The following is a 12,810-nucleotide window of genomic DNA, read 5'->3' as shown; positions in this document are numbered from 1 at the left end:
AGGAAGACCAAAGACAGGGTAGGCCCACTGCTTAGTGAAGAGGGAGAAACAGTAACAGGAAACTTGGAAATGGCAGAGATGCTTAATGACTTCTTTGTTTCGGTCTTCACCGAGAAGTCTGAAGGAATGCCTAACATAGTGAATACTAATGGGAAGGGGGTAGGTTTAGCGGATAAAATAAAAAAAGAACAAGTTAAAAATCATTTAGAAAAGTTAGATGCCTGCAAGTCACCAGGGCCTGATGAAATGCATCCTAGAATACTCAAGGAGCTAATAGAGGAGGTATCTGAGCCTCTAGCTATTATCTTTGGAAAGTCATGGGAGACAGGAGAGATTCCAGAAGACTGGAAAAGGGCAAAAATCATGCCCATCTATAAAAAGGGAAATAAAAACAACCCAGGAAACTACAGACCAGTTAGTTTAACTTCTGTGCCAGGGAAGATAATGGAGCAAGTAATTAAGGAAATCATCTGCAAACACTTGGAAGGTGGTAAGGTGATAGGGAACAGCCAGCATGGATTTGTGAAGAACAAATCATGTCAAACCAATCTGATAGCTTTCTTTGATAGGATAACGAGCCTTGTGGATAAGGGTGAAGCTGTGGATGTGGTATACCTAGACTTTAGTAAGGCATTTGATACAGTCTCGCATGATATTCTTATTGATAAACTAGGCAAATACAATTTAGATGGGGCTACTATAAGGTGGGTGCATAACTGGCTGGATAACCGTACTCAGAGAGTTGTTATTAATGATTCCCAATCATGCTGGAAAGGCGTAACGAGTGGGGTACCGCAGGGGTCTGTTTTGGGACCGGCTCTGTTCAATATCTTCATCAACGACTTAGATATTGGCATAGAAAGTACGCTTATTAAGTTTGCGGATGATACCAAACTGGGAGGGATTGCAACTGCTTTGGAGAACAGGGTCATAATTCAAAATGATCTGGACAAATTGGAGAAATGGTCTGAGTTAAACAGGATGAAGTTTAACAAAGACAAATGCAAAGTGCTCCACTTAGGAAGGAAAAATCAGTTTCACACATACAGAATGGGATGAGACTGTCTAGGAAGGAGTACGGCAGAAAGGGATCTAGGGGTTATAGTGGACCACAAGCTAAATATGAGTCAACAGTGTGATGCTGTTGCAAAAAAAGCAAACATGATCCTGGGATGTATTAACAGGTGTGTTGTGAGCAAGACACGAGAGGTCATTCTTCCGCTCTACTCTGCTCTGGTTAGGCCTCAGCTGGAGTATTGTGTCCAGTTCTGGGCGCCGCATTTTAAAAAAGATGTGGAGAAATTGGAAAGGGTCCAGAGAAGAGCAACAAGAATGATTAAAGGTCTTGAGAACATGACCTATGAAGGAAGGCTGAAAGAATTGGGTTTGTTTAGTTTGGAAAAGAGAAGACTGAGAGGGGACATGATAGCAGTTTTCAGGTATCTAAAAGGGTGTCATAAGGAGGAGGGAGAAAACTTGTTCACCTTAGCCTCTAAGGATAGAACCAGAAGCAATGGGTTTAAACTGCAGCAAGGGAGGTCTAGGTTGGACATTAGGAAAAAGTTCCTAACTGTCAGGGTGGTTAAACACTGGAATAAATTGCCTAGGGAGGTTGTGGAATCCCCATCTTTATTTAAGATATTTAAGAGTAGGTTAGATAAATATCTATCAGGGATGGTCTAGACAGTATTTGGTCCTGCCATGCGGGCAGGGGACTGGACTCGATGACCTCTCGAGGTCCCTTCCAGTCCTAGAATCTATGAATCTATGAATCTATGAAATAACCCTCACCTTACCCCCAGAGAATGCCTGGATAATGACCCTTGCAATTGATCCCTCAGCCATGCAAGCCTACAGATTGGAGCCAGTGGGAGGACAAAAGGAGGGTTAAAAAGCAGCTTTGCTGGACAGTGTTGGCCCAGGGATTTAAAAATTCCCCCACCCTTTTCGGCCAGGCCCTGGCCAGAGACTTGGAGGAGTGGGACAATGAGGACAAGGTCCTCCTCCTGCAATATGTGGATGACTTGTTAATTGCCGCTGTGGGTCTCACCCCTTGCCTTAAAGCCACTGTGAGCCTCCTGAATTTTGTTGAACTCCTCAAAAGTGGGTGTGCTTGTCCTGGTTTGTTGCTCCAAAGCTCTGTATAAAAGTTATTTTACTGGAAGGGTGTATAATGGCAATGTGTATGTGTTCATTGTTGGAAAAAGGTGTATGAGTGAAAAGTGGAAGTTTCCTTTGTAAGTTAAAAGAAGCCAAGAAGGAGAGAAGGAAAAAAAACAGAGCGAGTTAACTGAGGAAAAAAATATAGCTAGCAAGCTCAGTCCAAAAATAAGATGCTGGCCCCATCCAAGGGCATTGTTCACAGCTAAGACTTGGCTGACAACCAAGAAAAGGGGGGCCTGAATGTGCCCAAGCAACTATGAGATCTGCAAAACACTGCTAGGCATTAATGAAATGTGTAAGGTTTCTTTTCTCACAGATAAAAGAAGTGCTAACCAAAGACCCTAGCAGCCCTGCCATTCATTGAAATAAAGAGACTGACTCTACTTAAGGTCCATCAACGAAAAACTGCTTTGGCTCCACACTGGAAAGGCCCTTTCCAAGTCCTGTTAACCACCAACACCGCTGTGAAGTACCAAGGACTGCCCACCTGGACCCAGGCTTCTTACTGTAAAAAGACCCCTCCACCTCGGAAGGACTCTCCGACTGATGATAAGCCTATTTAAAGACAGGGTGATGTGCTAGTAACCTCTCCCCTGTATGATGCTGAACCACACTGTTTCAGAAAAAGAGAAGAAGGAACACTTGCTTCATTGAAACCACAAAGTCCAGGAATTCCTGACTACAAAAGATATTAAGAACTGACCCTGGTGAAGAAACAAAGAATTATACGCTGGCAGGGAGGCTCTTAGACCCCTGGCCTCCCAGGTACAGGCTGAATGTCTAGTTTGCCAAAAGAACAACCCTCGACCAGAAGTGTCAGTGCCACCAGCCACTCTGGAACCTACCCCAGGCCCAGGGCTGGTTTGGCAAATAGACTTTACTGAGTTCCCCCAGACCCAAGGATTCAAATACCTTTTCGTCTTGGTGGATTGATTCAGCGGATGGCCTGAAGCCTTTCCACGCCATAACAACACTGCCAAGACGGTGGCTCTGAAATTTGTCAAGGAGATCATTCCCCGCTTCGGACTCCCTCAGTGGATGGAATCTGACAACAGAACACACTTCACATCCCAAGTCATTCAAAAGATATCGGATGCCCTGCAAATCCCCTGAAAGTTCCACACTCCATGGCGACCGCAGGCCAGTGGAGCAGTGGAACGCACAAATCAGACACTTAAGCGGCACCTCTCAAAGGTCTGCCAAGAGGCTTCCCTTAAGTGGCCTGATGCCTTACCCCTTGTTTTGCTCCGCATTCGCGCTCTCCCAAAGGGCAGGTTAGGGCTCAGTTCCTTCGAGATTATGTTTTGAAGGGCTTGGCCTATGAACGGTACACCGGTTCTGGCAGGGAAGTGGGAAATGGGGTGTGGCTTTTTATCTCAGTATATGTGCTCTCTGTCTGCTGTTCTCTGTTCTCTCCACAGGTATACCAGAGATTTGCAGCCTCTCCCGCTGGATGCCCCTGTCCACTCCTTGCAGCCAGGTGATTCCGTTCTCGTTCGGACCTGGAAGGACAAGCCTCTCCAAGAGAAGTGGAAGGGACCCCACACCGTCCTGCTGGTCTCCCACACAGCAGCAAAGGTCAAGGGACACAAGAACTGGATTCATCACTCCCGTCTGAAGGCAGTGCCCGCTCCTGAACGGTGGACCGTCCAGCCTACGGAAAAGGACTACCAGCGACGACCTGAGACTTAAACTGTTATTCAAAAGACAATAGTGTCTGCTGGGAATGCCCTGTGGTCTCTTTGGACAGTCGCAGCGCACTCCCCACGAAAACTCTAAGCATTGGTTGTGTTTACTCTCACAGGGCCAGCCTAACCTGGTGGCCTGGTCCTTTTTGTTTTTAATCTGCCTACTATTGGTAATTGATATTTTGTGGGTATTTGGGGAATTGTAATTGTTAGGCCTTAGGGTCAGCTGCCCAGCATGAGTTCAGGTCCAGGGTCTGCCACAGTGGTACTCTTTGCCATAGGGACACTCCTCTCGTTACCTCCCGTTTCCCCCCAGGCACATGTGGGATGGAAAGGGATCCCTACTAACTTGGAAACAGACACATATGAGTCCTTGAAGGTTTGCTTTGCCCAAGAGTTTAACCTCTCTAACTGCTAAGTATGCTCCCAAATCCCGCACCACGCAGCAGGGTTACCCTGGAGGGTGGTCCCCCAAAATTGGTCAGATATCTGTTGGGGATGGTTCAGTAGGGGAAGAAATACCTCGGGTACCCCCTTGTCGCAAAACTGTACCATTGAATCCCAGTATGCATTAAGGGACAACCCCTGGCCACCCCAGGCAGCGTAAATCTTTGTATGCCACCTCAGAGCCCATTAAGGAAGGAGACAGGTTGGGTATGATCCTCCTCCCATCCTATGGGGTGGAACGGCTAACCCAATTTTATCGCAGGCTCTCTGTGTTTCTCACCAAGTTCGCCAATGAAACCTTGGCCATAGAGAAGAGCCTTAACTCAAAGCTATACCAGCTCCGGTTGCTGTCCCTGCAAAACAGACAGGCCTTAGATTATGTTTTAGCCTCCCAGGGTGGGGTGTGTGCCCTTATTGGGAATGAATGTTGTACTTATGTCCCAGAAAACTCACAGGACATTAACAAGCACGTCCTGTCGGCCAAACAGGCTTTCAAGCAGTGGAAGGCCCAGGAAAGGAAACCCACAGTTTTCGATTCCCTTTGAAGTTGGTTGCCCAACCTAGGAGGACTGGGGGGTGGCCTTGTGTGTCTCCTCCTCACCGGTGTGGTACTGTGCCTGGTCACCCTCCTCCTGATTGCTTGTTTTAAATTGCTCCTCCGTAAGCTTTGTGCCCCCCGTTCCTCAAAAATCCCCGCATACCCTCTCATTGAAAACCCCAGCTTCATAGCACTTAATCATATCTTGTCCACAGAATATGAGAAAACTCAGCCAAAAGCTTGTTGGGTATTCTCAAAGGAAGGACTTGTTGACGTCACTAGGCATCACCCTAGGTAACTCGGGAGGGTGGAAGGCCACTAAGTGTCAATGAAGCCTTCCTGCACTAGGCCTAAGTGAACCAAACTCTATCCTTCCATGTTTAAACTCTAATCAACCTCAAAAGCCAGGTGCAATTGGAATATGTAAGCAACCAGTTATCTCTGTGCACCCCCCTGCTCAAGCAGTAATAATGAGGCCTGCATGTTTCTGGCTGAAGGGAAAAAGGACAAGATAACGGTTTAAAGAAGTTACTAACAAGCTAGGCTTATAGCTGCCAAGAATGACTTAACTATTACCAGGGACGGGAGGGGTAGAGGGAGGAATGGGGGGGGGAGAAAGGGAGGGCTAGAGGGGAAAGGGGGGGGTGAGGCTTAACTGCAAAATGTATAAAAGAAGAAAAACTGTTCCTGTTAGTGTGCTTGATCTGAGACGTGCCTGTCTCCTTGCACCACTTTGGGATCCCAAATAAACTTTGTTTGCTTCTCCCCCTGGTGTGTTTATTGGCGCGAAGCACACCGGGCAACGAACCCCTCTGTTGCTTTGCCTCAGGCACTCTGTGCTGGCAACAAGCTGATCTGGAGCTCTGGGCCCATAAGCAAGGCCCTGAGTACCCAGGCCTGCTGCAGGCCATTCTGCAGCAGCTTTAGACACTTCCAGGCAGAGGAAATGCAGAGCCTGCTCAGGGCCACAGCGTGCTAGTGATTTCCAGAGGCAGCTGACAATGGTGTCCTCATGCAGGCTGGTCTCGCAGCACAGCAGGATTGTGACCAGAGCCAGCCTAGCCCCGTCCCACCTGGCGGCTGGAGAAACTGGGCTGGAAGAGAGGGCACGCTTTGGGACTGCACACTGAACAGAAACCTGCAGCTGCGGTGCTGAGAGGCTGGGAAGTGAACGTTACTGACAGTGCAAAGGGTCATGCCCCGCTGAGATAAGGGAGGCAGCTGGCTCCTCTCAGAGTGACTGGCACGGACCAGGGAGGTGGCACTGCCCAGGTTCACACACAATGGGGTGGCAACAAAAACCCCCAAAGAGACATTTCTCCAAAACGGAGCCAGGATGCCGCGACACAAATGAAGCCATAGCAACACCGGGTGCCTGTGCCCAGCTGGCATTCCCCTCCGGGGAGCTTGGTGCAGTCAGGCCATGGGGCCCAGTGCCTGCCCACTGCAGACACGACAGTGCCCCTGGGAATTTCACAGGTTTATTTTCACTTTGTAACAAAACATTTTAGAAAATTCATTAGCAGCTGCTCCCGCAGCCCAGGCCCCCATCCCTCCACCCAGCCCCTCCCGTTTCCCACAAGCCTGCATTGAGTACTGGCATCCCCCTGCTTCTGTTCCCCCACCCCGCACACATCTGGGCAGCTGTAGGGCGGGTTTTGGCTTGGCTGGGCCACACGGCAGGGCCCATGGTGTTGGAGCAGCAGCCCAGGCAGCACCAGCCAGCAAAATGGGAGAAAAACAAGGTCTGGCACTGCCTGAGCACAGTCCCCATTCCCTGAGCCCCACCTCTGAGCAGGGCTGCACCCTGCAGGAAGCTCTGCCCCCATGTTTGCTACCTGGGGCTGGAGAAACCATGACTGGTGGCAGCAGCTTCACTCACACTCAGTACCTGGCCAGGCAACGCAGGCCTGGCCCAGCCACCCCCATTCCTGGGCAGTGGGTGGGGGAGTGGCCATGCAACAGTGTGGACTCTGGTCAGGGCCAGGCCAGGACCATCCCAGCATGAGGGGTGTGGGAGTCACCGGATGCCGGTGATGTCCTGGGGGCTGGGATGTCACTCAGCAGCATGCACCCGCTGGTGCAGCAGGAGGTTGGAGCTGCGGGTGTAGCCACAACTGCACTGCCCGCAGCGGAAGGGGCGCGCCCCAGCATGGGAGTGCTGGTGGCGAAGCAGGGCTGAGCGGTGGCGGAAGCGGCGCCCACAGTGGGAGCACTCGTGAGGTTTCTTGCCCGTGTGCCGCCGGCGGTGCTCCACCAGACTGGCAAGCTAGGCAAAGTGGCACCCACACTGGGTACAGGGGTAGGGGCGCTCTCCACTGTGTGCGCGCTGGTACGCAGCCAGGGCTGAGCGGTGCCCAAAGGCTTGGCCACACCAGCTGCAGCAGAATGGCTGCTCCCTGCTATGTGTGCGCCCGTGCTCCCGTAGGTGTACCAGCTGGGCAAAGCACCACCCATACTCAGCACAGGTGTGGGGTCGGGCGCCTGTATGGCCCCGCTGGTGCCGCAGGAGGTTGGCACGGTCAGCAAAGGCACGGCCGCAGTCAGGGCAGGTGTGGGGGCGCTGGCCAGCATGGGCACTGCGCTGGTGCTGGCGCAGGTAGGAGCTCTGTGTATAGCTCCTACTCCCCACAGCGGTAGGGGCGCTCACCCGTGTGCACCAGTTGGTGCCGCAGCAATGTGGCACTCAGGGCAAAGGCTTTGCCACAGACCAGGCAGGGGAAGGGACGTTCACCTGTGTGCGCTAGCTGGTGCCGGAGCAGGTGGGCTCGCTGGCGGAAGCGGCGGGGGCAGTCAGGGCAGGCATGTGGGCGTTTGACACTGTGTGTCTGCAAGTGCCGTGCCAGCGTGGAGCGCAGCCCAAAGCTCTTGCCGCAGTGAGCGCAGGCGTGGGGGCGCTGGCTGGCGTGGGCGCCCTGCTGGTGCCGTGCCAGATGGGCACTCTGCCGGAAGCTCTGCCCGCACTCCCCACAGCGGTAGGGATGCTCACCGGTGTGCACTCGCTGATGCACCAGCAGCGCTGAGCTGCCAGCAAAGGCCTTGCCGCATGCCAGGCAGGGGAAGGGATGCTCACCTCTGTGCGCCCGCTGGTGCGTGGCCGGCGCCGCATGGTCGCAAAAGCCTTTGCTGCAGGTGGTGCAGATGTAAGGCCTCTCGCTCGCATGGAGGAGCTGGTGCCTTGTCAGCGTGGCACTCTGCCGGAAGCTCTTCCCACACTCACTGCATTTAAAGGGCCACCTAACGGTGACGCCTCTGTGCCTCACCGGCTCTGCATCAGCGCTACCTCCTGGTACAGCCTCCTCCACCCTGGCACTGCCTCCTCACACAACTTCCTCTGCCCCCACAGCAGGGTCTTTGTGCCACGCTCCCACCAGCTCCACATCGGTGCTGGTGCCACCTCTTCCCGGTGCAGCATCCTCTGCCCCAGCCATGCTCGCCAGCCTCTCACCTGCAGGAACAAATGGGCAATCAGGCATGAGCCGTCCCCACAGGAGGCCGGCTAGGACAGGGCCCCAACTAAGGCAGCCAGAGCCCGAGGCACCACTCAAGTGGACCCGCCCCTCCCTGGAGCCGGTTTCCGAGCTGGGACTGAAGGAGGCGGTCACACCTCTTGCAGCTTTTTCAGGCTGCTGCAGACTCAGGCAGGTGTCAGCACCACCCAGCTCAGGTTCACAAGCCTTTCTTTGCCTCTGTGTGGGCTGGAAATATTATTTGCTTTTTCAGTGAGAACCAAGACATATCTCTCATATGGTTCTGTGGACCCTGGCGCAGGTGGTGGGATGGGTGCAGTGGTGCACACAGATCAGGGAGAGGGTGGTGACAGCCTCTGAGAGGAGCTGGGCCAGGAGGGCTTGCAGGGGTGGACGTGGGGGCTCCCCGCTGCCCAGGACCAGCGCCAGCTTTTTTGCTGCCCCAGGCGGCAAAAAAGGATGGAAGACGACAGGAGAGGGGCGGTTCCGCGAGAAGCTGCCGCTGAAATGCCGCCGAAGACTGGGGTGGCCGAAGATCATCCCACCGCCAAAATGCCGCTGAATTCCATGGCGGCCAAAGCGTCGCCGTCAAAATGCCGCCAAGGGACCCGAAATGCCACCCCCACAAATCCTGGCACCCTAGGCGACCGCCTAGGTCGTCTAGTGGTTGCGCCGGCCCTGCCGCTGCCCCCACCCCTCTCAGCTGGACTTATTTATCCCTCACCTGTTTGGGGGCCCGGCCAGCTCTCATCGTCCTCGCCTTTGCTGAGATCTGGGACGTGCAGCTCTTCCCCTCGCTCCATCCAGTATTGGGATTGGGGCCCTGCTGAGTGAGAACAGAGCAGGTGGGATCTAGATAAATACCCGCTGAGCTCGGCTTTCATCTGCTACTCGGGGCTGGCATGGACGGGACAGCCAGGAAATGTCCCTGGAAACACAAGAGGGTCAATTCAGACACAACAATCAGAGTGGAGGGGAGACGACCCCACGGGCTCCCCCAGCCACAGTGCAAGTGTGGCCCCTCAGCCGCTCACTAACACAGGGGTATAAAAGCCCACTGCCGGCTTCAGACTTGAACCAAACTGGCTCTGTGCAACGCCAGGACTGAGCCTCTGAACGGGACTGGGGGGAAACAGCTGGCCTGGCTAATGCCACCCTATGTGGTGAACACCAACTCCGTGCAAAGGAGCAAGCCCGGGAAGCGCCAGTTACCTCAGCCCATATCCCATGAGCCAACGGCCCCACTGGAGACCCCACTGCATGGGGCAGAGAGCCAGCGATCCCCTCGGTCACAAGGGGCTGGCAGAGACTCCTGCGCTTTCCAGAGCAGATGCGTACTCAGACCCTGGAGGGGAAACAGACCACAGCCTTCCCAAAAGAGCCCCAAAGCAGCTCACAGCTCACAGCCTGGCCAACAGACCTCTACAGGGAACAGCTCTGTGGTCTTCTGAGCCACAGAGCCCTGAGTGTGCTCCTGCTGGAAACATTTGACAGCATCACCCCACTGGACTTGACCTAGGGAGGAAGCGCCTCACACTAATGAGGAAACCCCCCACACTCCACAGCACGCCCAGGGACCCCTGCCACTGGGACAGCGCCCCACTCCTTGACACAAGGAGCATCTTCGTTCTGTGCTTGTGCAGGCCCCGGCGCCATAAGGCCTGATCTCCAAGTGGCTGTCGGTGCTACCACTGGCCAAAGAGCAATCGCCAGCTGGTGCTGCCATTGCAAAGCAGCCCCTCTCCCGACTCCCCCAATCATAGAATTGGAAGGGACCTCGGGAGGTCATCTAGTCCAGTCCCCTGCACTCATGGCAGGACTAAGTATTATCTACCATCCCTGACAGGTATTTGTCTAACCTGCTCTTAAAAACCTCCAATGATGGAGATTCCACAACCTCCCTAGGCAATTTATTCCAGTGCTTCACCACCCTGACAGGAAGATTTTCCTAATGTCCAACCTAAACTGCCCTTGCTGCAATTTAAGCCCATGGAGTCTTTATCCTCAGAGGTTAAAGAGAACAATTTACCTCCCTCCTCCTGGTAACAGGCTTTTATGTACTCGAAAAACGGTAGCATGTCCCCCCTCAGTCTTTTCATCTCCAGACTAAACAAACCCATTTTTTTCAATTTTCCCTCATAAGTCATGTTTTTTAGACCTTTAATCATTTTTGTTGCTCCTCTCTGGATTTTCTCCAATTTGTCCACATCTTTCCTGAAAGGTGGTGCTCAGAACTGGACACAATACTCCAGTTGAGGGCATATCAGTGTGGAGTAGAGCAGAAGAATTACTTCTTGAGTCTTGCTTACAACACTCCTGCTAATACATCCGGAATGATCTTTGCTTTTTTTGCAACAGTGTTACATTGTTGACTCATATTTAGCTTGTGATCCACTCTGACCCCCAGATCCCTTTCTGCAGTACTCCTTCCTAGGCAGTCATTTCCTAGTTTATATGTGTGCAAGTGATTGTTCCTTCCTAAGTGGAGTACTTTGCATTTGTCCGTATTGAATTTCATCCTATTTACTTTAGACCATTTCTCCAGTTTGTCCAGATCATTTTGAATTTTAATCCTATCCTCCAAAGCACTTGCAACCCCTCCCAGCTTGGTATCGTTCACAAACTTTATAAGTGTACTCTCTATGCCATTATCTAAATCATTGATGAACATATTGAACAGAAGCAGACAGAACCCTAACCCAGAACTGATTCCCCGCCCCCACAAACACACACACCCCTGCACAGACACCGGTCACTCCCCGCCTGCCCAGGCCTGCCCCTGCACAGACACCAGTCATTCCCTGCCTGCCTACCCCCCTCCCCCCTGCACAGACACCGGTCACACCCCTGCATTGGCACAGGTCAACCCTCCCCCCCATGCACACACAGAGCCCTGCACAGAGAGCAGCCAACCCCCCCCCCCACACCCCTGCACAGGTCACCCCACCCCTCCCCGCCCCATGCACACACACAAATCCCTGCACAGAGAGCAGCCAACCCCCCTCCCCCACACACACATCCTTGCACGGGCACAGGTCAACCCTCCCCCCCACGCACACACACAGAGCCCTGCACAGAGAGCAGCCAACCCCACCCCCGCACACAAACACCCCTGCATTGGCACCGGTCACCCCTACCCACCCCACGCACACACACAGAGCCCTGCACAAAGAGCAGCCAACCCCCCCACCCCACACACACACACACACACCCCTGCACAGGTCACCCCTCCCCGCCCCATGCGCACACACAGAGCCCTGCACAGAGAGCAGCCAACCCCACACACACCCCTGCACAGGTCACCCCTCCCCGCCCCACGCACACAGAGAGCCCTGCACAGAGAGCAGCCAACGCCACTGCCACACACACTCACACGCCTGCACAGGCACAGGTCAACCCTCCCCCCCATGCACACACAAAGAGCCCTGCATAGAGAGCAGCCAACCCCACCCCCCCACACACATACACCATTCTAGGGTTACCATTCGTCCGGATTTACCCAGACATGTCCTCCTTTTTGTGCTAAAAATAGCGTCGGGGGGAATTTGTAAATAACTCAAAATGTCCAGGATTACCCCCTCCCCTGGCAGAGCAGAGCGAGCGGCTGGGAGGGCTGCAGGAAAGTCATGGGCTGGACTCCGGAGCAGCTGTAGAGGAGCTCCGCCCTGCATTCTGAGCCGGCAGCTCTCCCCTGCAGCCCGGCTCCGGCAGCTCTGTGCGGAGCCAGAGACCGGGTTTTGTTGTGCTGGGGAGCGCAGCCACGTGTCCAGCTCGCACAGAGCCCAACACCATGTTCTGAGCAGCAGGGTAAGGGGGCCAGGGGGCAGGAGAAGGGGCAGGGAGGTTCTGGAGGGGGCAGTCAAGAAACGGGGGGGGTCGGGAGTTATGGGGGGGCTTTTTGGGGGGAGTGGAGAAAGTTTTGGGCAGTCAGGGTACAGGTAGGGGGTAGGGTCCTGGGGGGCAGTTGGGGGGGTCTTAGGAGGGGGCAGTTAGGGGACAAGGAACAGGGAGTCTTAGGTAGGGGGTGGGGTTCTGGAGGGCAGTTAGGAGCAGGGGTCCCAGGAGGGGGCAGTCAGGGGACAAGGAACGGGGGGAGGGTTGGGGGTTCTGGGGGGGCGGGAAGTGGGAGGGGCAGGGGCGGGGCTAGGGTGGGGCTCCTCCCGTCCTCTTTTTTGCTTGCTGAAATATGGTAACCCTAACCATTGCACAGGCACAGGTCAACCCTCCCCCCCACGCACACACACAGAACCCTGCACAGAGGGCAGCCAACCCCCCCCACACACACCCCTGCACAGGTCACCCCTCCCCGCCCCACGCACACACACAAAGCCCTGCACAGAGAGCAGCCAACCCCCCTCCCCCCCACACACATCCTTGCACAGGCACAGGTCAACCCTCCCCCCCACGCACACACACAGAGCCCTACACAGAGAGCAGCCAACCCCCCCCCCACACACACACACCCCTACACAGGTCACCCCTCCCCACCCCATGCACACACACA

At 54.2% G+C, this 12,810-nt stretch overlaps 1 long non-coding RNA gene across 1 annotated transcript; it reads right to left on the bottom strand.

The window, feature by feature from the left end:
- Positions 1–4,484: 4,484 nt before the first annotated feature.
- On the bottom strand, positions 4,485–11,069 carry LOC135974471 (uncharacterized). The gene is made up of 2 exons (XR_010591729.1): positions 9,031–11,069; positions 4,485–8,284 (listed from the first exon to the last, which is right to left on the bottom strand). It is a non-coding gene; the product is annotated as an uncharacterized LOC135974471 (long non-coding RNA).
- Positions 11,070–12,810: the final 1,741 nt, after the last annotated feature.

This window comes from Chrysemys picta, chromosome 12 (assembly GCF_011386835.1).
Source record: "Chrysemys picta bellii isolate R12L10 chromosome 12, ASM1138683v2, whole genome shotgun sequence".
In the NCBI taxonomy this organism is placed as follows: Eukaryota; Metazoa; Chordata; order Testudines; family Emydidae; genus Chrysemys; species Chrysemys picta.
This window is presented reverse-complemented; position numbering and strand designations above follow the sequence as displayed.